The 24,241-nt window shown below is 40.7% G+C and overlaps 1 protein-coding gene and 1 long non-coding RNA gene across 11 annotated transcripts in view; one reads left to right on the top strand and one right to left on the bottom strand.

Moving 5' to 3' along the window:
* Nucleotides 1–24,241, bottom strand: part of Ldb2 (LIM domain binding 2) — a 298,062-nt gene that overhangs the window by 258,509 nt on the left and 15,312 nt on the right. The gene's annotated exons all lie outside the window — the stretch shown is intronic.
* LOC150055951 (uncharacterized) lies at nucleotides 1,723–22,128 on the top strand. The gene is made up of 3 exons (XR_016537484.1): nucleotides 1,723–1,930; nucleotides 2,048–2,115; nucleotides 21,908–22,128. It is a non-coding gene; the product is annotated as an uncharacterized LOC150055951 (long non-coding RNA).

Genomic DNA, 24,241 nt, shown 5'->3' with positions numbered 1-24,241 from the left:
GAAGCTACTTCTTGCCAAGGATAAACTTTGAGCTGATGAGAAGTTAAATTATAGACAAGTTCTTCCTGCCTCTCTGAGCATGACAGCTTTCCAATACTTAACTACTTTTCTAATGAGATTGATGCCGATATTAATGAATGTGATTTCTTTTTGCTAATGCATAATGAAATGCGTCAAATTTGGAAGATACGCAAAATTCAGTGATCTGATATTTTCCAAGTAACCAATGCATGATATTATGAATTCATGAGGGGATAAAGTATCTATTTAAAGTATAAGCCAGATTTGGGGTTTTTACTATTGCAAAGTATGAAGGATTTATTGATATGTTTTGAGATTCCACATTGAACCCAACATTGAAGGGATTACTTGTAGAATTTGGTACAGTGACAAGGATGAATATTTATAACAGTCTCAAGAGGCTATTTAGAATATTTTTCCCTTTCTCCAAACACCTATCTATGTGAGGCGAGGGTTCATTAACCAAATCAACGGATCCAGGGCTTGTTGTATAGATACTGCCAACTGGAGCTGGTGGTCTGAGGGTCACCAGATGCTGCAGGGATGTGAGAACTCTTTTACTGTTCCCTTGATACATCTTTTTTTCATATATTTTTATTGTAATTAATAGAAGGGTTACATTATATTCACCAGATAGAAGGTGCATTACTTCACAAACATTGATACCCTTTCTCATGTTTTGGTTTCCATTTCCCTCCCCCCACCCCTGCCCCTCATTTTGTTTCCCCCCTTCCCTATCCTATTTCAAATAACCAAATAAACATATATACAATATTTGATACATCTTCTGTCACTCAGCAGAACAAGAGTTGGACTGGGTATGGCTCCTATCGATTCCTCATTTGGGAGCCACCTTTCCCACCTCTTCTGTGACCCTACCTTCCCTGTCATGGGTGCTTGTCTAAACTGACCAAGTCTCTAGATCTGTGTCTCTCTATCACCCCCAATAGGAGAAGCTGAAAACTCAACCCAGGGATCTCTCTGGGTTTCCAGTGAATGAAGTCACATGACCACAACCTCTTAAAGCCCAGCACCACATTACCTTCTCCTATGTCCCATCAGAAACTACTTTTCTCTGTCCCCTCTCACAGATATGGGTGTTTGCCACTTCCCACGACACTCCAAGGCATCTTTCTGCAGAGACTACACATGGCTTTTCCCTCTGCCTGGTGCTAAAACTGCAACAAGATTCATTCTCTGGCTGGATACAGGGTTCGAAGGTGAGGTTTGGTTGACTACAAAGCAGACCCATCCTGCCCCTGCTCCTTTCCTCTGCCTCTTCAAATCAATTCTAACTTCTTTTATCCCCTCAAAGAAATTGTATGTGGCTATGTTTATTTATTTGCCATTTCTCTCCTTTCAGCCCAATAATGCCTGAGACTTGATTACTCAATAAATACACTGACTGAATGAGCCTCATTCTCCTTGTTTCTAATCTGTCCCTCACGGGATTATTATAATAAATTAGTCTTTGTTTTATGTGCAAAATAGAGTGAGTAATGCCCAGTAGACTGCTAACTACCTTGGCAAGCATTTCACATTCAGACATGGTAACGGCTCAGTGAGATGCTAGATCAAATGAATACCTTCTAGTTTACAGGTGAGAAGACTGAGGTGCAGAGGGGCTGAGCACTCTAGAACTACTACTGCAGAACTCCAGGTTCTGAGTTCTGTAGGAAGTCAGGGGGTCACAATCAAAGCCGGAGTTGCCTCTGGAGCTAAATAAAACAAACATGACCAAGCCCGTGGAAAGCCTAAGGCTCTTTGTAAATACAAGGAATCACAGCCGGTGCATGGTAATGGGCTGTGATCACCGCTTGTAGGAGTCATTCCAGAATGGAAGCACATGCCTGTATTACCTGAGCCTCGGGAATCCCGTGTCCTCGCAGCAGTCAGATAGACTGGGCAGGTGAAAAGAGGGCTTTGTACTTACAAGGGAATTTTCTAAAACACTGTTAGGGAAGTGTGTTTGCTACACCCTCTTTCTGATCAGATAACCGTTTGACACTAATTCTTCTATTTTCAGCTGGCACCGAACCCAATCCAAGACATTATCGCCTGTCAGTTATCTGTGTCGCCTGGAAGGAACTCCGGGTAAGGCACAGGAAAAAGGTGTGGGCATTGTTGAAGTTTCCTGCTGGCCAGCACACTGGCCTATTGTTGCATTTATTTTGTTTAAACTATCACATCACAATTATTTCGGCCACATCCTTTCTCCATCCTGGACCCAATACAATATTTATTGAACTATACAAACTGCATCAATGCACGTCTCTTTTCTGTGCTACTTCCCGAGTTCTGTAGCATTGCTTTTCCTATTGAACAGGTTTAGAAGATTTTGCTCATCCCGTGTAGTCAGCCAGCTACTCAAGCTTCAATATGAATTTTTTTTTAATGAAAAGAGATCTTAGGCAGAACTTTGCTGAGCAGCTACAGGTATTTATTTTTTATAGTGCTAGGTTTCCAGCAGTGCACTGTGCTTCATTAAATTAAAATACTATATTGTGGCTTTTTAACATGCCCTCCTTTTGGGGGAAGCAATAAGAGTGGAGTTTGAACTTCACACCTTGAACTTGCCAGGCACTCATTTTGCCACTTGTATCCTAACCTCAATTCTTTCATCTATACCCAGTATGGTCTGGTCTACCATCCTCCTGTTTAATACCTCCCTCCACGCTGTCATGACAAGCATGTACCATCACATCTAGCTATTGGTGGAAATGGGATCTTTGGGATTTATTTCTTAACTCAGTCTGTCCTCAAGCTGGGATCCTTTCAATCTCTTCCTCTTTAGGAGCTACAGTTACAGGTATGTACCACCACACTGGACTCCAATATTCCAGTTGTACAGATGAAAAAAATTGAGCTAAGTGCAGTGATACCATCACCTCCCAAAGAGTTCTAAAAACTAACTCTGTCGGAAACCCACCAGGCACATGGTGGGCTCAGCTGAATTCTGCAGTTCAAGAACAGACCCTACCCTCATCACTACTTTTGATAAGGCTGGGTACCAGTGGCTCCTGCATGTAATCCTATCTTAAGAGGCTAGGATCTGAGAATAACAGCTTGAAAGCCAGTTTGGGTAGTAAAGGCCAATAAATTTTGCATGTGTGTGTGTGTGTGTGTGTGTGTGTGTGTGTGTGTGCGCGCGTGCGCGCGTGCGCGGGCGCGCGATGGGGTTTTGCTCTAAAATGCAATTTCTTGTCTTTAATTTTTTATTTTTTATTGTCAGGGTAATGTATAGAGGGGTTACAGTTACATTCTCCAGGTAGCAGGTGTATTACTTCTCAGACATTGATACCCCTTCTCATGTTTTTGTCCCCATTTCCCTCTCCCTACCCTCTCCTAATTATCTTGTTTTCCCCTTTCCCTTACCTATTTCAAATAAACAGATAAACGTATATATAATATACCAGGTAACAAAGTCAGATACAGTAACAATATGAGATTAACCAAAGGGCAGAAAAGAGAGAAGAGAAATAACATAGTACATTGAGAGCAACAATCACACAAGATAAAGCTCTTGTTTTCATATCCTAAAGATTGTTTCATTTAGTCTCATCCTATATGACCTTATGTACATAGGTTTGGGGCTATTGTAATTCTCTGCTAGGAGAGTCCTAGATGTGTACTAATTCTTACAAATGAGGGAAACCATTGAGCCTATGTTCCTTTTGGGTCTGGTTTACTTCACGTAATATGATTTTTTCAAGTCTTTCCATTTCCTTACAAATGCCATTCTTTCTGATGGCAGCATAGAATTCCACTGTGTATAAGTCACACAGCGTCTTGATCTTATCATCTACAGAAAGGCATCTGGGTTGGTTCCATATCTTTGCTATGGTAAACAGTGCTGCAATGAACATCATTGTGCTAGTGGATTTAGTAGGTCCTTGTTTCTGGGCGGTTGGGTAAATGCCAAGTAGTGGAATTGCTGGGTCATAGGGGAGTTCTATGTTTAGTCTTTTGAGGAACTGCCATACTGCTTTCCATAGTGGTTGAACAAGTTTGCACTCCCACCAGCAGTGTAGTAGTGATCCCTCCTAAATGCAAGAGATGCTTATCTCCGACAAATTACTCAGAAAAAAGCCAGTGGGGCCCTGTGGCTCGAGTGGTAGAGCAGTAGCCTTGAGCACCAAGAGGCTCAGAGATAGTGCCTAGGCCCTAAGTTAAAGCCCAAGGACCAGCGAAAAAGAAAAAGAAAAGAAAAGAAAAATACTCATGGCATGTACAGTGATCTTTCCATGTACCATTTACAAAGAGCCACTTAACTAGGAGTCAAAATAAAATTAAGAAGAAAAATGCCATGTGGTGAAACCCAAACTGCCACCATACCTCATTTTTATTCCCTCTCGTGATTATTTCTGATGACAAAATGAAGCCTCCATATGTCGGCCCCTAGAATACTGCCCCTTCCTGACATCTCCAGTAAGCTCTATCACTTCACCCCCTGTCTCTGTGGGTGCTGTATCTGTGATGTGTCTACAAATGAGAGGCTCAACCGATCACAGAGAATTCAGACAGTTTGAAGAGACTATCTTCCTTTCAATCAACACAGGAGGCCCAAGAGGAAGGCAGCAGCTTTTCCTGGCAACACACTCGCTGAGTGGGAGAAGAGAAAGGAAAGGAGAAACAATATTTGTTGACAACCTGCTAGGTGACAGACACATTTCATAATAAAATACCAAATATAGTAGTCATGAAAACAAGTGTCATCGATCTAGCTCTTCAAATTTTTAGAAACTATGCAAAAATCCCTCACAAGTTTGTATTTTTAAAATTAACTCTCTCCAACTTAATGACAAGTGATATTATCTTCCCACCAAATAGAGAAGAAAATCTCTCCCAGAAGTCAGCTGGTTGGGGAGATAGGATTCAAAGTGTGAGGGCTACCCAGAAATACTTGTTCCCCTTTAAACTTGGAATATTAAGTGCACTCACTGTAGCTCTCTGAAGCCAAGTGAATATCTTTGTAACCATGTGTTTATTCTGCTGCAACAGCACTGTGGAAGACAGATCTGGGTAGACTGGGAGGTAACCTGGGTTCCTGGCAGCCAAATAGGCACTCTCCTTTATTATAATTCTTCCAGACTCTCTGTGAAGAAATATATCCTAGAAGCATTTCATCTTACTTAAGCATCTTTATCTTTCAGATACTGACTGCAAGCACCAGTGGTTCTGGTATCTAGTAGATATGTCCAGATGTGTTCTATGAAAATCTCCTTGTTAAATACAGAGATCTCTATCTCATCAAACTGGAAAGAATTCATAAATGAATATCGGATGCTGGCACTTGGGCACGGTGGTCTATTTTGAAGGCCCACATTTATGGGGCAGGGCCGAAGGTTGCCAGCAAATCTGCTGTGTGATCTCAGGCAACTCCCTTGGTAATTCTGGCCTTCTTTAGGTCCACTCAGATATAAAAACCAAGCAGCACTGAATAAAACTAGTCATCTCTTCCAGCTATATATCCTGATTTCTTGACCATGTATTCTTGGAAGCACTGGTTTCATGGTTAGAATATTCAAGGAGACAATCTGTAATACTGAAGCAACACAACCAGTGAGACGCAGGCAAGCACACAGTGACTTGATAGTTCTTTACCACAAGATTCTATATCTACCCATCAGAAAACAAAAGAAAACAGAGGCCCCAGGGCATACCACTAGCTATTTTTTAAATCTATTTAAAATAATTTGCCTTATAAGTAGGCACTGGTCTTGACACCAGGATTCTGTGTAACTTTAGTGTCACAAGCACAGTGAGTAGCAAGACCCCCTTGCCAGCAGTTTACTTCCAAAGAAGTCCAGATGTGAACATGTCCCTGCTGGTCTATAAAGAACACTCCACAGGAAACATCAGAGCATTCATAAACTATTTCATCCCTTTATTGTCCTCTTTTACTCACTGTACAAGAGGAGGAAACACAAGCCAGGCTTTCTCTGCTGACCTAAAGAGACGACAGTAAACATGGAGATTTGTGACGGTCACAAATCTCTTTTCCCACCGCAGCACCGTGGACACTGGTTGATATCCTGTTGGGGGACTCATCAGATGTGGAGCAGAATCACTGGTGTCTGCCTCATAGATGCCCCCTCCATTTCTCTAGACGTTGACATCTTCCACCAGAAGAAAGGCAGTGTCATGCACATATTCAGAGTCCCAGGAGGAGTTGCCCTTTAGGTCCTCCAAAAGCCTCTCTTCTCTCTTTCATTCACTTCCAACAGCCTTCCTGCTGGTCATAGGTCACATCCGACACCTAGCTTTACAAGAGGACTTTGTCCTCTCTGCATGACACCCAGAGAGCACCCATGCAGCTATGTGGCCACCTGCCCTGGCTGTAGTGCTTCTCCTTCCTTCTCATATACATGGTTTCCCCTACTGAAATGCTCTTCTGGTCCCAGTCAGAGACAATAACAATCCCAAAACTATCTTCTTGCACTCATCACATCATGATGCATAAGAGCCCAAACAGGGGTACCAAAGGAATTCTATCCAATAGCTGCATACTTTGATCTCAGTCAAGTTACCCAACTACTGCAGACCTATTTTAACATCTGTAGGGTGAGGACAATGATACCTACATTGCAAGGTTGCTGTGAGCAATAATATAAGACCTGACATGTGTGTCTCATAGCAAGCTCTCCGGATGAATGTCTTTCTCTTGTGCCAGTCAAAAGGAATTGTTTTATAAGAATGCATGTATTCCTTTGGCTATAGTATGTTCACACATTTGCCGCGCAGAAGCTGGATTGAGTTTCTAAAAGTCGCTTTCTATTGCATCCTGAGGAAGGTTCTATTTTTTTCCCCCTCATTTTTGGTTTTCAGATTTCTCTCTTCAATGTTTAGAGAAAGGAATCCAAGTTTGATCCCAGGGTAACTATAGAAACGGCCCTATCTTGCGTGAGTCCAAGAGATCTTTGGTGCAGGCCCCGAGTTCCTTCTCCTCACACAGCATTCTCTGCAGCCCACACTGTTTGAAACCGTCAGTCGTTTCTAAAGGGTTTCCAGGTTCCCACGGGAATATAAGGAAACTGGAATCATTCAACATAACGATAAGAAAAATAGGCACAGAGCCACCACCCTCCTCTCTTGACTTCCAGCACACTGGACATTCTTTGTGGGAGGTTCTGAAAGATGCCAAGCCCTTCCGTGATTGGTCACCAGGAAAAGCAAAAGTACACGGAAAAGGAAGAGTTTGCTGAAGGCCACAGGCAGCTCAGCAAAGACGCCATCCATCACCAGTGCTTCCTGGGCAGCCTGCACAGGCCTCATCAGAGGGCAGCAGCTCAGCCAGCCAAGGACTCAGGCAAAAAGGCAAACGTGGCTTGGCTTTATTAGTGAAGTGAGCAGACTCCTTAAGAGCATTGATGTATTGACTAATGATGCTGACATCCAGCGTGCTGAGTGCTTACATGTTTAAAGGGCAAGAGTTACAAATCAACAAGTTATTAATTTAATTCCTCTTTGAAAAGGTGCCAAAGGTAGAGAATGTGAAACAAGAGGAACATTTGTCGTGTTTACTTTAATCTCACTCTACCCTGGACTTTCTCAGCCAAAGGCATACAGCTAGAGGACTCACCAAGAGCAGATTCCTGAGGCTTGTGCACACATGTTCCACTTTTTTCCTGGTCTTGGTGGAGAGTAGGCAATGTGTGCTTTTGCTTCTCACCACCACCCACACCAAGTTGCTTCCTGCAAGAGCCTGAATCTCGGTTCTTTCTCACTTTCAATGGCTCCCACATGACACTGTTCATCCTCTCTGATTCAAACTACAGCCATGTGACTATGTTCTGTCCAATAGAGGTGGATGCCATGAATACCCCTTCCAGGCTGGCCCTTAGACACCCCTGGCCTTCCACACATAGTGTATTAGAGATTGTTTGGAGGCAAAAGCTCAAAGAACACAATGTCATTCGTCATTGCCCCTAACAACCCATGCTGTCATATGAGGAAGGAGAGCAGGGGGTTGAGATTTCTTGTATTAACGCAGTGAGACTGGCCAGTTTTTCTTATAGTAGCTACTCCAACCTGGCAAATATACACCACTCATTTCTAGTCTACAAATAGAGTCTATCTTTAGTCTAAAGGCCCAGAGTAAAATGCTTTTAGGGCTAAAATGAGAAACACACATGGGAAAAATCAAGGAATGATTCATCATATCAAAATCCAATTCTGCCCCCAGAATTGGTCATGAAAACTCCTTACGATAAAATTGGTCCCTTCAACTTTACTTGAACAACTAAGATGGTACCTTCAAATTCTATCACCACGATGCCAAATGATATTAGACTGAGGTACATTTCAAATTCAGTATTAAAGATGGAGATGGCTCCGTTATTCCCTGAGTGTTGAAGATGGCCTGGTGGTGCATCAGAAATACAAAGGAATCTATCACTGAGAGGGGAGCAGGGACCATTCCTCAGGAAATGATCCAGCCAGTCGCAGGCTTTTTTGATGGCTTTGAGACCTGCCTGGGCTTTTCTGAGCTGAACTCAGAAATGGCTGTGCACTGGTATCCTTCACAGGAAGGGAAGATGATCGGAGTGGCATTCATCTCTGCTGAGTCTTATTTAAAGAATCTCAGGGCTGGTCAGGCAGCAGGTGTAGTGTCAAAGCCTCACTGGAAAGATCAAACTAGAACTGTCTCCTGGCAGCTCCTGGGACAGCAAGGTTGTGGCCGCTGCCAAAAGAGGAATGTTTTCCACATGGTGAGCATGCCCTGACCTTGTCCTCTTTAGAGTCACCAAGCGTGTCTCATTAAACCAAGTCAACATCAGACCATAAGAGCAATGCTCAAGAGGGCTCTGAGTTCCGCATCTCTCACTCAGTACACGGCCCTTGTGATTTGGGAAGGAGACGAGACATAGACCTCCTGGAGCCCACAACACCACGAGCCTCCATTCACCCACCCTGCCATACCTCACATTCCCCTTGTGACTTCCACCTTCCTCTGCCTACAGCAAGTTTTCTCCAGACCTTCTCAGGTCTTTGCCTTGGCTTCTTCCCCTGGCTCCTGCCCTGGTTCTCCTGAATCAGAGGTGTGGAAAAATCAGCTACCCAAGTCCAGACACCTTCTACACTGTAACCACATATTTTTCTGTAAAGTCCTTATCTCCTCTCCACAGTGCAACCATTGTTGCAGCCTAACAGGATATCTACTCTCTGATAAGAGGCTTGAGATCTGGAGGAAGGGAAGGTGACTGTGCAGAGTTGGTTAGTTTTTTTTTTTTTTCTAAGAACCATTTAAGACCATCAATACACAAAACAACCCTAATATAGGAAAGAAATATGAGATGAGGTGAATATGAATGTAGGTTTTGAAATAGCATACTTCATTTACTATTATATTGTGAAAGTCAGGGGTGATATAGACAAATAGACTGGAAGAGATGGAGTCATAAGTAATAGTTCTTTGCTTTGAAAAATTCAGCATGCTACTGTACATTACTTCATTAATTTTGAGAATGGACTTAATGAAGAAAATAAAGAAATATAGATGTAAATTAAATAAAAGAAACGGATCCGAGAATTCTGAAACAAGCAGGAAGACACTAGAAAGTATCTAATCCAAAATTGTTATTTGTCAGATAAAAAACTAGTCTCAAAAAGCAACAAACAAGGTCTTTTTCATGATAAGTCAAGAGATAAGAAAAGCAGCCACCATATTGTGAGGAAGCCTGGAGCCTACTGAGAAGCTTTGCAGGTGTCTGCCCAACAGCCAGCCAGGATTATGTTATATCCAGGGGTATAACTGATTGTAATTGTTGGAGTAAGCAAGCTGTCACTTGATTCAGTTAGCCTTTGAAACAAAGTTGAGGAACACCTAATATCACTAAGGGCAATATAAGCTATGCTTGCAAAATCTTTCCCAAGTCAGAGATTCATAACCTATTACTTTTGTTTTCTTGTACAAGTGTAAAGCTAGAACAGCTAGGGAAGAAGCAAAGTGAGGTAGATAGTACTCAAGATCTAGGTAAAGAAAAGCTACAGGGGACAGAGTTAACTAAGAGACTGCTAACTTGAGATTGTAGAGAAGGATGCTGGAAAATAGAAAAATAAGCCCTAATAATTCACCCATAAAAATGTCAAGTGGTACAATGATTTCAAAATGTGTGTGGAAGGGAAGGAGAAAAGTTGCCTAATTGGAGAGTCGCAAGTCACTTCCCTTCAATAGAATGCCAGAATAGAAAAATCATTAATAATCCAACAGCTCTGTCCTATGTGCCTAGCAGTTATCAATAATCAGTGACAGCATCCTATTCCTAACCCAGCCGGATGGCTTCCAAAATAGTGTCTGCTGGAGTTGCCACCCGAAATATCACTCATTTGCCATCTCTTACTAAGACACTAAATAATTTTTAAGTAGTTATAAGGAGTTGTACAAAGGAGTTGCCATTTAACTGAACAGTTTATATATACGATGTGATTTGATCAGTGTCACCCTTTCAACGTCAATCCCTCCCCTGCCCATCCCTTCCCTCATTCCTCTTAATTCTGTAGGATGTACATTAGAGTCTTAACTGCATTCTTCCCTTCTTCTCCTCTTTATTCATCCACCCCTTTCCCCTTGACCCCCATCCCACCCTTTTCAGGTACCTGCCTCCTATTTATCTTGTTGATCTTTGCCTTTGTCTTTCTAAGAAATCGCATTGAGTTCTCCCTTGAATCTACCATTTCATACATTTATATCTACTTGTATATTCCTCAAAGTATTTACTTGGAAGTTTATAAGCTAATGCTACCTTCCATATGTAAGGGAAAACATGCATCCTTTGTCTCTCTGGACCTGACTTACTTCACTTGATGTAATTTTATCCAGGTTTCTCCAGTTATTTGCAACTAGTACAATATTATTCTTCTCACTGCAATAGGAAAATTCCATAGTGTACATATATTCCACAATTTCTGGATCCATTCATCCACTGAGAGGCATCTGGGAGGCCCCAGTTACATATACATATTCCACACCTTTCTTTTAATTACATAAGAATGATTTGTTAATAATTTGTGTGGGCCTTAATTTATTATCTGATCCAGGTCTATGTTGAAGAAAAGTAGCAATTATTCATTTCATTTCATTTTGGGGTCATCTAAATCCAGCAAAGTAAATGACTTGCTCACGAACTCCCAGCTTCATTGGGCTGGGCATAATCAGAGACAAGACCTCTCTATATTTAGTCCTCTTGACACATTAATATATTACTATGATTATTTGAAAATCTAATTACTTCATATTCTCAGCTTCCAGAGACACCATTTGCTGGAGTAGGAATGTAAATGAATAGCTGCCAAACTGGGTAGTTTTACTGATTAAAATGCACAGCAAATAGTACTATCTGTGTGGATTCTTTATATCAGAGAGGCCAAAATCACCATCCCTGCTTAACCCCTGGGCCTCTCCAAACAGGCATCCGACTCTGAATCAAAGCAAGCTGGCAGAAGTTTACAGCAAAATAAGACCAATATTCATCCAAGCAGATGGAAGAAGGTGGCAGGTCACGTGAATTTTTTTTTTTTTACCCTGCTAGTTTACTCACTTCTGCTTTTAGGAAATGAAGACCAAAATAGTGATAACCATAAGAAGATAAACACAAAAGCATTTCTTGCTTATAAAGTTACTGATTTCCCAGGACCTATGCATACCTGCTCTTCTTTAAAGTTTCTTCCTTTCCTGAAGTTATTAAACATCTGGGGTTGTTTCCTCTCATAATGTGGTCATGATGGTGGTAGAAGAGATAGCAGCAGTGGTGATACTGGTGGTGATGAGGAGGAGGAAGAGGAGGAGGATGGCATTTATGATGAGTATAATGATGAGGCTGATGTTGGTGAGGAGGTAATGATGGTGATGATGCTGAAGATAATGGTATTACTGATGGTCATGATGATATCAGTAATGATGCTGGTGATTAACACCACCACGCCCAGCTAACACGTACCATGGTATGTGCCTCGGCGGTTCATATGGTTTGCTATGTTTAATTCTCAGCCATACCACAAGGTGGTTTTTGGTTTTGTCTGTGTGTTTTGTTTTTTTCTTTTTTTGTCAGTCCTAGGGCTTGAACTCCGGGCCTGAGCACTGTCCTTGGGCTTTCTCAAGGCTAGTGCTCTACTTCTTGAGCCACAGCACCACTTCCAACCTTTTCTATGTATGTGGTATCAAGGAATCGAACCTGGATCTTGGTGCATTCTAGGCAAGCACTCTACCACTAGGCCAGTTTTGGCTTGTTTTTTGCTAATGCTGAGGACTGAACTCAGAGCCTCCTACTTACTAGACAGACGTTCTGTTACTTGAACCATGCTTCCAGCTTCATTATTTCCTCATTGCTTTTGAGGCAGGATCATGTTTCGGCCTGGGCTGTGATCCTTCTACTTGTGCATCCCAGGCTTCTGGGGTGACCGGAATATAGCATTACACTTAGTCACTGGTTGAGATGGAGTTCTCAAACTTCTAGGCCCATGCTGGATTTGACATGTGATCTTTTGATCTTTGTCTCTTAAGCAGTTATGGTTACAGGCTTGAGCCACTGCACCCAGAAGTTCATAAATGCATGAAGGTTTGGAGAAGGTAAACTAAGCAATGCTGCCTGGCCTACCGTGCTGAGAGCTATACTACTAATTCTTTTTCCATTGTAGGCATGATGGTACTTCAATAACTACTGGGCCCTGTGCTGTCCAGCTGGATTAGACCCAAAGGCTCTTCCTGTCTGGCCTGACTCTCCACAGCCTCCTACTTCCCCATCTTCATTTTGGCACCCACAACATGAACCTCTTCACTGTTCCTTAGTATGTCAAGCTTGCCCTGCCTGAGGCTTTCATGCACTGTTTCCTGTCCCGAGATGCTCCCCTTCAAATACCCACAGATGCCAATCAGCCCTGTGTGGCAGCCAGCCCCCATCAGCTCTCACAGTGGCAAGCTGTTAGGGATTCTCGGTGACAGTTGCTAACCTGCAACTCTGTAAGTTATACTGAAACCAAAGGTAATTAATAGTTAAAACTTCCTAGTTATTTTACCACATTGACCTACTCTTAGTGTTTATAAGTTTGTGCATGCACAGAATATCCACATAGCAGGTGTCATGGTTAGGGTTTCTTCCAGTTCCACGACCTGAGACTTTGGCTGATGGCTTGGGATTAGACACAGTGAGGATAAAGATAGCCCTGACATACTGGAGGTTTGACTAATGAAGTTTCCACTTTACAAAAGTAAAACAAAGGGCTGGGAGATTGGCCTAGTGGTAGAAAGCTTGCCTAGCCTGCACAAAGACCCGAGTTTGATTCCTCAGTACTGCATCCACAGAAAAAGCTAGAGGAGGTGCTGTGACTCAAGTGGTAGAGCTCTAGTCTTGAGAAAGCCCAAGGACAGTGCTCAGGCCCTGAATTTAAGCCCCAGGACTGGAAAAAATAAAAATAAAACAAACTCAGTAGAAACAGTGAAATCTGGATATTTTCTCCATATTGGATGGCAATAGGTATTTTGGTTGTCTCTCATGATATAGGGGTAGGTTTGAACTCCCAGTTAGCTTGAGGTCATGAGAGGGAACAGACAAGGTGCAAGGAATGCACTACTGGACTGCGTGGTAGAGTTCAATATTTGGAAATATATTCAAGTGATGATGGGTTTTTCATAGCATAACGACATTGTAATTTGAGGTGTACGTCTGTATTTACACCACAAAAATTAGCAAAAGTTACAGTTCAAGACTTGATGGTTTTTGTTGCTCTTGATTGCATAGATTACACAGTAATGAAAAATATTAATAACACAAATTACATATAAGAGGGGCTTGTCAGTAGCCATTGCATTGCACATAGTGAAAATTTTGAGGAAATAATCTTCCAGGATCTGAAAACTACTATGCAGTTTAGACCAGCAACAAGAACCCCTGTCATTGATAAATGAAGTCCAGACATTTGCCTTTATTATTACAGTTTCTTCCACTTATTACTGTGAAACAAAATATCAGACAACATTCATGTCAGAACTACAATCATTCACTAGTTTAAATTACAACTCATCTATGATACGAGAGTTTAGCAAAAATTAATGAAAGCATTTAGAGAAAATTAATTGGTATATATATGTACTTCATACATTCATGCATTTAATGATATAAACTAAATGATTAATGTATATATATATACACACATTTAAATAGAAATACACACTAAAAGAAGAATGCAATGACGCATGTGCTTCATGTGTGTATTCCTTGCTACACAAGAGGCATAGATAGGAGGATCAAAATCCAAGGCCACCTAGACTAAAGGCCAACATGAAAATCAAACTCAGTGCCAGGTGTAGTGGGTCACACCTGTAATTCTAGCTACTCAAGAGGCTAAGATCTGAGGATCGCCGTTCAAAGCCAGACCATGCAGTAAAGTCCGTGAGACTTTTAGCTCCAATTAACCACCAAAACACCAGAAGTAGCACTGTGGTTCAAGTGATAGAGTACTAGCCTTGAGCTGAAGAGCTCAGGGGCTCTGGGACAGTGCCTAGGTCCAGAGTTCAAGACCCACAACCGACAATTAAAAAGGTTAGGCTATGGCTCAATTGGAAGAGTTAGGTTATATCTCTAATAGCCCTGAGTTCAATTCATAAGACCACCACAAAAAGTCCCTAAACTTTGTACTTCATAATAACAAGTGTAAAATCTCTATCTTTCCATTGATGACCTTTATAATAATAAGTTGCATGTTTTCCCTCATTTGTGGTAACTTGAATGTGCCTATAAATCTAAAAGTAAAAACACTGAATAGTAAAAGAAAAAAAGTAAACTGAGACATGATAAGTCAATCATACAGGTCTCTGAGTACTCACACAAAGTGGGGCCAAAGGAGGATGTTCTTAGGAGAGGATCGCAAAGGTGCAATAGATATTTACATCTAGTTATATTAAATAGTATTTATCCAAATGAACTCCAGGAAATTAAAATAAGAGTTTTATTTTTTTGTTGGTGTTTTATTGACTTTTCCTTTTCTTTGTTCATGCATTTGTCTTTGAGATGGTGAGGGGAAGCACAGAAATTGAGGCACAAAAGATGAAGAAATGCAGCAGTGATACTAAATACTGTGTTTAAAGTGAACTATAAAACTTATATAGATGGGCTGGGAGTTTGGCCTAGTGGTAGAGTGCTTGCCTAGCATGCACAAAGACCCGGGTTTAATTTCTCGGTACCACATACGTAGAAAAAAAAAGCCAGAAGTGGTGCTGAGGCTCAAGTGGTAGAGCTCTAGCCTTGAGAAAGTCCAAGGACAGTGCTCAGCCCCTGGGCTCAAGCCAAGGACTGGCAAAAAAAAAACCCACTTATATAGGATGGGAAGAAATACTGGGAGAGGGTGAGGAAAAGGGTTGACAGGATTCAAAAAGAAATGTACTTAATACCTGACTTAGGTAACTGTAATCCCTCTGTACACCTTTACAATAACTATACGTTTTTTAAAATTTAAAATCAACATACTTTCACTCTTTTTTGAGAACTAGCTACTAAACATTTACCACAGATAAACGTTTATCTACACTTTACCTGGATCTCTGCTCAAATACTGTCTCCTCATAGGGTACTGCTGGTCCTATAACCTGAGCTAGTGCCAAACATAGGTCTGCATTCCCTCTTCAACTGCTCTTCATCTTTCTTCATAAGTATCTGTATTGTATTTCTATTTTCATTTTTGCTCCTTATCTTTCTTTACAAGAAAGAGAAATATTTGCCCTTTATTCGTTAATGGTTGGAATTACTCTCCTGAATTGGATCATATTTCTGAATAATACATAATGCTGTATCCTATATTCTACTTATTTGTTTATCATGTCTTCTCTACTGAATTATAAGCTGTATACTGGTTGAAAAAAAAACACAACAAAAATCCAAAACTTTGTCTGATATAGCTTAGACAAACCAATATTTTTTGAAAACACATATGATCGCAACAGACTTCAGATTCTCAGGAAAGTTCATGTTAGAATTAAGAGATCAATACAAGAAGGGAAAAAAAGTGAAGATTTTCAAGTTTCTGACCCATCCTGTGACTGTTAACTTTCAGTTACATTTTAGGAAAGGATGCGATTCACAATTAATGTTTCTTATGATTTCTGCCCATAGATAAAGATAGAGGCACAGTATTCACACCAGGACCAGCCCGATTTAAGGAATGCAGATTGCCTGCATCTAAGGCTACAGTTTTTAGGTGTCCTGTTGACAACTCGATAACCAGGAAGAAAAATCATATTAGGTAGATTTCACACTATCTAATGGAGCATCAGATAGAGTGGTGAAGAAAGGATGATAATGCATGGAGTATGTACACTGCACTCGAGGAAAACACGGGATAATGGGATTATTATCAGAAGACCTATATCCTTAGGATAAGCGACTTTCAATCTTGGTAGAAGGTGGAAGGCTGTCTATAGATAGAGAATGTACTTTGTACACACTCAGGAAAGAGTGGTAAGAGACAATAACTAAGAGACAGATTTAAGTTTATGTGCTTAATTTCTTTTAACAACTGGGACATTCCGAAAATAAAGATGCCTGCCCTCAATGGAAAACATTTACAATAAACTTAGATGACATCAGCAAAAGGTATTTACTAGACAGATCATGGTGATAAATAGACTAGAAAATGTGCAGATATTAAAATTCAATCATATTACTCAAGGGAAAAATCAGAATGTATTTTAGGTGATAAAAAAGATTATAACATAAATAAGGACAGTAAACCCTCAAATGTGTATGCCTATATAATTTCACTAATTCTAAGATATGCTCTTTTTCCATATCAGTCTGACATCTCAGTGCATGTTTTACAATCCAATTTTGATTTACCTTCTCTGTCAGGCCGTCACTGTTGTTATACATATGCAAATGTTAAAAAACAGAAGCATATCATAATTTTCAGACTGGGTGTGAACGGCCTGAAAGAAAATGGGAGACAGAGATGGATCATTCTTTAGCTTTGCAGAATCAAACAGTTGAGGTTAGGAGTCGGTAAGAGTGCATAGCCAACAAGATGAGTTACATTCCTGAAAATGGAATTGAAAATTAGGCAGGCTTTGCATAATGCTAAGCATGCTTGCAGCCCAGAATCTTCCCTAGCTTTTTTAATGGATTATTTACAAAGTGCTTGCTCACCACTGTTTGTGATGACCCCATGTTTATGCTGTATGAAAACTGGGAACAATTATGAATATAAAGAAAAGAACTATACATGACACCTTAGGAGCATTTAACTAATTTATCTCATTGATATTCATGTTTATATATGCATAAGACTAAAATATATTCTATTAAAATATTGTCTAATTCAGTCCAGAAAGCACTTAACAACAGGTGATATGAATCTCAAAATACAAGCCTGTGGACAAACAGCCACAACCACAAGACATGCATGCTATCAGTACCATGCCAACAGAACAGCTACTGGACCAGAAAATATGAATGAAGAATAGCCCACATTTACTTGCTGGAAAGCCAAGAAGGCCAGGCTGATAATAACAACTGCAAGTGGTATGGCAAATATGAGAGAGCTGATACAAAAATAAAATAAAATGTCAGTAAATGCTATGTAATTTAGAAAGTTGTTAGAATGGAGATTTGGTATGGCCAGCAGAATTCTGATGTAACTCCATAATTCTCATATAACTCTAATTCCTAAAGCTGTACAAGAATAATTGACTGATTTAAGAATAATTTTAGCTACCATGGCTACTTGATAAAATGCAGATTCTATGTCTTCTGCAGACCTTATGATTCAGAGAGTTTCAGGCAAAGCTGAGGAAGGCTAAAAGATGTTTAAGTTTATGAAGACCGAAAATTAATCAATATCTTGGCTGAGTTCATTTAAACTTGTTTTCCTAATCCAACTGTATTTTTAAATAAATCATTTATGTAGTCACTACCTAAATTCCTTCCAATGTTATGAAAGAAAATTTTATCCAATAGTAGAGCCACTCTCTAGAGCCAACAGATACAGACTGATGTAGAGGAGTTCAAAGAATATTCTTGGAAATGCCTGAATCCTCCACTAGAATTGAGAGTAAACTGCCAGACACAGACAGGCCTGTCCAGGCATGGCAAGTCAAAGTCCGAGCAGCCAGATGTAGATAAGTATTTCCATAGATAACAGATCAAAGGCAGAGTCTCACTTTTCAGGTATGATGCTCATTTACAGACACACAAGAGCAATCCTACTCTTTATAGAGAGAAAGCTTAACTCTAGCTCACATTCTCCTCATCTTCTCATCTTATTTTCTTCTAAGAACCCACAATAGGTTCTGAGAACCTTCATCAGTAGCCAGTAGATACATTACAAGGAGAAATTAAAGCTCACTAGGGAAGGCCAGTGGAATACATACACAAAGACTGGTGTGCTCGCATCTTTATGTACAGTCCTGTCATATTCTTACTGGTTTTTCCATCAACAATTCAAAAATCCCCTAATCATCTTCCTTGGCTATCTTTTAGAAGCACTGAGGTTTGGACAAACTGACTGGGGTAGACAAAACATTGTCGGTAAGCAACTTAGATACAATGATTTCACAGAAATTTAATGTTCTGCATCGATTTTCTTCCCTGAAACATCCCCTGAGTTAATTGATAATTTATGCAATAGCAATAGTTCTGTTCCCATTTAAATCTAGGGGTATATACCTCTGCCCTAATGCTTTTCTAATTATTCCTGTTTCATTTTTTAAAGAAGTCAAAACTCAATACACACTAGAGTTGTAGTCATCCAAACTGGTAAGTTTAAAAGAAAAAGAGTCACTGTTGGTCACCTTAATGACCCCTATTGCACCTGTTCTGTATAGATTTTACCCACAACTAATGGATGATTAAATGTAAATTCTAATGTACATTCTATTTTATATGCAATGTGGGCTGGTTACTGTTGCTATGGAAACCTTCACTTTTGCATTTACTGATTTTACTTCTGTGACATTTGCTGACTTTAGTACAATGTAAAGTTTATAAATATAGCATACAGGTTTGGGGAGAGTTTTTTTAAGGATTCAATTTGCATAGCTAATTCCATCACAGATCTCTAGGTACATTAGAAAGAAACACATTAAACTGATCCTAACTAACCATAATTGGCAAACAACAGGCTATTTCCAGAAACTATTCTATTGGTCCAGAACTATTTCTATTGGTCCTCAAAAACTCTCCTATGGCTAAACAAATACATACCCCACCCATCACATGGTCTTCTTAACCACTGATTCAGGGGTCAGTTTTCAACGAGGAATTTATATAGTTATATAGTGCTTTTATTTGGTGAGAACACCTTCAGTTCTGTTTGTTTCCTCAACTTGGAGGGAGAAATCGATCTGAGAATGTCTGAAGAAAGAAAATGCCCTCATCTTAGAAACTACTTCCACCCATCCACTGGTTTTCTCATTGAAGCACATCAGTCCCTTTTCCTTCCTCATCCTTAGCAAGTGCTGCTTCTGCATCTTTAGAATTATTTGGCAGTCCTATATTGGGGATAAATGAATGTTTTCCTAATGCCCTTAGCTGTTTGGTCTTTTTTTTTCTTGTTGTTTGGTCTGATTTTTGCCATTTACCAGATCAAAACACTGAGACCTACTAGTGAAGTTCTCTGAAATCATCTAACAACTTACCAGAAAGTAAATGGATCAGTAAATTGACTGAACTGTAAGTAATATATAAAATAACTGAGAGAATATAGGAATAGGTGAAAACTGATGTCACCACAGGCCCATGGAAACCACAGATAAAGATATGGTTATGTAGCTGTAGATATGTAGATACATAAACGTGTGTGTGTGTGTGTGTGTGTGTGTGTGTGTGTGTGTGTGTGTGTATACAGAGAGAGAAAGAAAAAGAGAAGCATGCTCAAAATGCACTTTAAGTGAGACCTCAAACACCTATGCACTCAACAAAAGGAGCAATCTTAACCAATATTTACTGAGCCTCAATGTTGTGCCTGACACTGCTGCACAATCTTGGAAGAGTGAAGAGTCTACAGTTGCACCTGAAGGAGAGGAAAGAGGATGAAAGAAAACTCTAATGCCACACTTAAAGCTTATGAGTAAAAAGAAGACAGGCCAACAAAATGGCAGCCAACGTACAACAGTCGCAAGAGCTTTTCAAAGATAAGAGGTCCTTGAAAACAGGACCATTAATAACCCAGGAGAAACAGAAATAATGAAGCTCAAAACTGAGCAAGGAAATGAATGCTGTCATTTTGGTTTTAACAAAGCAAAAAAGATAATGAACAAACTAGTAAATAATGATGATTCGGTGAGGGATAAAGCTAATCAAAAGTAGGAAAGGGCAGGGGGTGAGAAGCAATATACATTTCAGGTGAGGTGAAGAGTCAATGGGTGGTCCAACAAGATGAGTAGGTTCTTGGAGTTTTCTGTTACAGCAAGTTTAAGAGCACTCATCATTAAACCAAACGCAGACTTATTTAAAGACACAGCCACATGCTACTGAGAACAGACAGAGATGAGCCATCTTTGTCTAGTGGTATCAGAATTTGGAAGGGGCCCATTCCGTCACCAGTACCCTTCCCAGTCCACTCTTTGCCCATCAAGTTCGCTGTCATTTATCTAGAAAGCTCTATTATATCTATGACTTGTCATGCTGCATTTGCCTTTAAATCCTACCATTCTCCGCTCAGCATTAGAGAGATGCTATTTAAGCACTGTGGTAATTATATATTTTCTCTTAAAACTGCAGAACAAGAAATATACTCCCTTGCTCTTGGAACTTAGAGTGAAACAACCTAGATCCTCAGTATGACCTACATACATGCAAACAGCAAATAGTCCCAACCTCATCTTTTCCCTCAGGTTGCTTTCTTTCCTGTTTGGCATGTAGACAATGAGACTCTCTTACCACAGGATGTTTGCTCTTGTCACTCATCTTTTGGAATATCACCTTGACGTCCTATGCCAAATTTTTCTATTTCAGTCTCATTTGTTCTTTAATTTCAGTTAAAAGTTCACATCCACGGGGCCAAGAGTTTGGCCTAGTGGTAGAGTGCTTGCCTAGCATGCATGAAGACCCAGGTTCGATTCCTTGGTACCACATACATGGGAAAAAGCTGGAAGTGGTGCTGAGGCTCAAGTGGTAGAGCTGTAGCCTTGAGAAAGTCCAAGGACAGTGCTCAGGCCCTGAGTTCAAGCCCAGGACTGGCAAAAAAAAATGTTCACATCCAAAACAAAACAACAAAAAACCACTTTCCCTCACCATTATTTCCAATAGTGTAGGTCAGGTTATTATACACTTTTCTAGAAATATCTAAATTTCTTTAGAGAATATCACTCCTGTGCTAGATCATACATGTTTTGTTTACTGTAACTAGACATTAGTTGGCCTGACTAATGAAGTACTCTACATCTCTATTACTCAAACGTAAGTTTTACACAGGAAAGGCCCATTTCTATTTTCATACATTTTTGTATATGAAGTGCATAGCCCCACTCCATCTAAATGGATCAAGGGAAATCATTAATGTGGTTTTAATGGATCTGTTCAAGAACATAGAATGGTTCCCTATTACTGTACAGTCAAAGGCTAATTCCTTAGCACCTCTAGCATCAGCCTCTATAACATCTGAGTAAAGGCCAGATCCTCCCCAGTGAAGGAACACTGTATCCATGGAAGGCCTGAGGAGACCCAGTGGAAGAGGAGACTGGATTACTGCCTAGAGGAGCTGACTTTCTGACCCAGAGGAGTTTCTACTATGATCTCACCAGTTCTTGGCTCTGCCAGTTACATCACTGGCTCTTCTGTGTTGTAAGCTAGCCGACGGAAGGCTGTAGGATATCTTGGTCTCCACCATCATGTGAGACTATATGTTATTTCTTTTTAGGTAATCTTTGCTTAGATTATTTCCTTTTGCTCTGATTTTCTAGGGGATCCTGAAAATACAGAAGCAGTAGAGGAATGAGAAGAGTAAACTGCCTCATACCATGAAGCAACTTCATGAACTCCCATTCATATTGTTTGTGCATATGGTACCTTCCCACTCTTCCCCAGTACCTGTAGTGGTAAGCCCCACCAATGGCTCTATGGGGAGGGAATGGGGCCCACAGGAGTGGACCTGATGGGAGGCCCTTGGGGCTGTTCACTTCCTAAAAACAGAATGAGCTTTGTTCCACTCCATGTTTCCCATCATTCCCAACCAGGAGGCCAAGCAATGGTCAGAAGAACCCTGGACTGAAACCTCTAAAACTGAGGAACAAAAATAGACTCTGTTCCTTCAATATTTTCTCCTACAGGATGAAAATATGGTGTCCAAGCATGAGCAGAATAGAATGGCAGTGTCGCCTCCTCCCAGAACTCAGCTCAGATCAGCCATAGCTCTAATCCTAAAACCGAGATGCTGGTGCTCCGGAGTCAGGCAACGCCTCTCCTGCTCCAAAAACCCCACAAGTCCTCTAATCCCTTCTCCAAGCACTTCCAGCCTCCTCACCACACAGGGCCTGAACTCCCTCTGGTCTTCTAATATGGAGGACCATTCAAGGCAATCTTACAGTTTCTTCATGCACCCAATCAATGTTCGGTGAAAATCCATTCGATTTCAGACCCTGTGTTGGACTTTTACCCGACTATATTAAATAAAGACAAATCTTCCTATACAATTAGATAATTTTGGCACGGGGTGGGGCTGGGGGGGAAGCAAAAGGACCAAAGAAAAGGGAGGAGGGAATTGAAATCCAGAGTTGAAACCCAGAGTTCTTAAGCCAGAACTGGGAATTTGGTATTGGTCTGGAGAATCAGGAGACCAGAAAGTGCTTCCTGCACACAAAAGGGCCCTGGATTCCATCACAGGTTCCTTTCTATCTGATTCACATAGATGGCTTCCAGCTGCTCTGTCTGGAAGACAGATGTCAGAATTGTCTTACCTACTATTTGAACTTCAGGGCCTGCTATTTCTTTCATATTTCTTCTTCAGTCAAAAATATTTTTAGATGATCTTTTGTGCTCTTGGCCCTGAATTCTGCATTGCTTGCACAGGTCCTTGACTTTCAGGGGCCCACAAGGTGTGACTGTCACCATGGGTAGATAATCAGTACCCAGGCAAGGCCCACCGTGGACCATAAAGGCCACTGAGAAGCTCGAGACCTCATGGGCCTCAGTTTCTTCATCTGTAAAGAGTACTGCCTAGAGAAGCAGAGAGTTTAAAAATGAGACTCTGTGCCAGAGTTGGGGCACTCCTTGTTCAAGCCACAGTGTGCCTCTTGCTGACTGGGAGACCCTAGGCTATTACTCAGCCTCTCTCAACCTCAATTTCCTCATCTGAAGGTGGGAAGAAGGGTGTAGCAAATAATGAATGTTCATGGGGATTCGCTGTGCTCCTCTTGGTGGAGTTTTGAGATGTGCCATTTTTTCATCCCATCTCCTATCTGGGGTATTATGGACTGCTAAATATCCAAAGCTTTCAATCATCTATTTCATCTTAAAGAAATACTCTGTTAGTGCATGCTAGCTACAAATCATAGCTGAAGGAGAGAGATTTGGGGTTTTTACATTTTTGTTTTAAGATTCACTATATAAGGACACAGAAATTTCATAGAAAGTTTACAATCGATGCACTGCTAAGGATTCAACTATCTACCTTGGTTAATTTCTCATGGCTAGGAATAAAAGAAGGGTTAATTTCACCATTCTTCAGTGTTAAAGTCAGCCTAACCTCCCATCCAAATTTGGACTACAACTGGCTGAGGATGGCAACTACCACTGGGTTGTTTAAGGCCTCTGACTTCTGTGTCCCCTTCATCTTGAAATCACAAGGCACACAGCTACGTCAATAAGCTAACTGTGTCTAGATTAGATTTATGAACATTGGATCCCAGTTTATGGCATAACAGAAGGGATTCAGCATTGACAGAGCGTTGTGTATGTCTGTATGTCTTCATATCTCATCCTCGCTGATATAACTCCTATCTTCACTACCCTTGATGGCTCACCTTTGCTATGACTCTTGGCACCCCTCTTCAGAACAGGATACCTAGCTGGCTGTCTTCCCACTAGGCTGTAAGTATCCTGCAGGCAGCCTTGTCTCCCTCACAGAGTGTGCAATAAAGAAAACTCTGCATAACCATGGAATGAATAAGCCAATGTGATTCTATCCGGGACACCACGGGGTGCCACTTCTTAAATGGTTTTAAAATCAAAGCTGTAATAAAACTAACAGCAGAGTTCTTTCTTCTCTGTTTTTCCCTTGCCTCCATTTTAAAAAAAAA

Source organism: Megascapheus bottae, chromosome 13 (genome assembly GCF_031878675.1).
Source record: "Megascapheus bottae isolate mThoBot1 chromosome 13, mThoBot2.hap1, whole genome shotgun sequence".
Lineage (NCBI taxonomy): Eukaryota > Metazoa > Chordata > Mammalia > Rodentia > Geomyidae > Megascapheus > Megascapheus bottae.
This window is presented reverse-complemented; position numbering and strand designations above follow the sequence as displayed.